General features: G+C 39.1%; 1 pseudogene; it reads left to right on the top strand.

The window, feature by feature from the left end:
• Nucleotides 1-386: 386 nt before the first annotated feature.
• Nucleotides 387-505, top strand: LOC128614309 (uncharacterized; annotated as a pseudogene).
• Nucleotides 506-2,294: the final 1,789 nt, after the last annotated feature.

Raw genomic sequence — 2,294 nt, 5'->3', positions numbered from 1 at the left:
TTGGGATAAAGATTGGATACAGTTTTGAAAGAGACCCAATCAATCGAGCAAGAAAGCAAGCAGCCAAACAATTCAAAGTTTGCTTACACTATTTAAATAGGCACCATTTGATGGCAGTTATTGCTTACGACCATACGACCCTAAAAAAGCCTGATCTTGAAAGCAAAGCAAGGTTGGGCCTGGTTAGTACTTGATTGGGAGACTGAATGGGAATACTAGGTGCTGTAAGCATTTCATTAGAATATGTGTTTTAATTATCTCAGCACAACATTTGGGATAAAGATTGGATACAGTTTTGAAAGGGACCCAATCAATCAGTCAATCAATCAAATCAATTCAAGGTTTGCTTACACTATTTAAATAGGCGCCATTTGATAGCAGTTATTGCTTACGGTCATACAACTCTGACAAAGGCTGAGCTCATCTGACCTCAGAAGCAAAGCAAAGTTGGGCCAGGTTAGTACTTGTTTGGGAGGCTGAATGGGAATACTAGGTGCTGTAAGCTTTTCATGGAGTTTTTAGAAAATCCATTGTTAATGAGTACTGGCAACAGAAATTCAAAGATCTTAAAGAAGAAAGTATATGGAACAATATGAAAGGGACGATCATAGAAACAAAATTAGAGAACCTGGAGTATTTTATCAGACATAAAGTGATATTTACAGATGTCATACTGAACAAAATAGGAATGGAGCAAAGTGAAACATGTAAAGTATGTAATGGTGATGAATAAGGGGTTTTATATTTGTTTTTACACTGCAAAAGAATTGAAAGATTTTAATGCGAAATGTAAGAGAATAATTGAAAATCTGAGAGGGGAACAAAATGAGAAAGACATGGAATGGAATAAGGTGGTCATCCATCTTCAACTGCTTACTCCTTTTCAGGGTCGCGGGGGACCCTGGAGCCTATCCCAGGGAGCATCGGACACGAGGCAGGGTACACCCTGGACAGGGTGCCAGTCCATCGCATGGCACACAATCACACACATTCACACACCCATTCATACACTACAGAGACTTTAGCCATGCCAATCAGCCTACCATGCATGTCTTTGGACTGGGGGAGGAAACCGGAGTACCCGGAGGAAACCCCCGCAGCACAGGGAGAACATGCAAACTCCACACACACAGAGCCGCAGGAATCGAACCCCGACCCTGGTGGTGTGAGGCGAACATGCTAACCACTAAGGGTGGTGATGTTAGGATTGGATAAAAAGTGTAAAAACAAAAAACTGATCAATCTGCTTGTGATGTTGATGAAAAGTGCAATATGGGAGAGAAGAGTTGTGGCAAAAAGAGAAAAAATTGTAATGGATGTAGAGCGTGTGTTTAAAAGAAAAGTGGAAAGATATGCAGAATGTTTGTTTTTTTTATTTCAAACAAGAAGATAAAATGGATGATTATTATAATGTTTTTACGCCAGACGTATATAAGGTTTTTAATGATTTACAATGGAAAGTGCCAGGACAACAAGGGTAATTTTTACATAACAGGAATAGAAGTGTTATTTATTTTTTATGGACTGACTGTGTTTTAAACCTATATTACAATGGATGTAAATAATAAATGTTTATAAAGTGAGGATTTATTGTAAAAAAAAAAAAAAAAAAAAAAGGTGTATATTCTGATGTATTTTAATGTGAAAAATATTTATGTTGTAATATGTTTTTAATGGAATTTTTGAATACTTTTAATCCATCCATCTTCTACCGCTTACTCCTTTTCAGGGTTACGAGGAACCTGGAGCCTATCCCAGGGAACATGGGGCACAAGACGGGGTACTCCCTGGACAGGGTGCCAGTCCATCGCAGGGCACAATCACATACACACTCACACACCCATTCATACACTACGGACAATTTAAACACGCCAATCAGCCTACCATGCATGTCTTTGGACTGGGGGAGGAAACCGGAGTACCCGGAGGAAACCCCTGCAGAAAACAAAGCAAAGTTGGGCCTGGTTAGTACTTGGTTGGGAGACTGAATGGGAATACTAGGTGCTGTAAACTTTTTATTTGGATAAGTTCTTTAATTATCTCTGCTCAACATCCTCTTTTTGGATAAAGATTGGATACTTTTTTGAAAGGGACCCAATCAATCAATCAATCAGTCAGTCAGTCATTCCAATTCAAGGTTTGCTTACACTATTTAAATAAGCACCATTTGATGGCAGCTTTTGCTTATGGCCATTCCACTCTGACAATGCCCAATCTCATCTGACCTCCAAAGCAAATCAAAGTTGGGCCTGGTTAGTACTTGATTGGGAGACTGAATAAGAATAGAATAGAAT

Source organism: Ictalurus furcatus, chromosome 10, assembly GCF_023375685.1.
Source record: "Ictalurus furcatus strain D&B chromosome 10, Billie_1.0, whole genome shotgun sequence".
Classification (NCBI taxonomy): Eukaryota; Metazoa; Chordata; class Actinopteri; order Siluriformes; family Ictaluridae; genus Ictalurus; species Ictalurus furcatus.
This window is presented reverse-complemented; position numbering and strand designations above follow the sequence as displayed.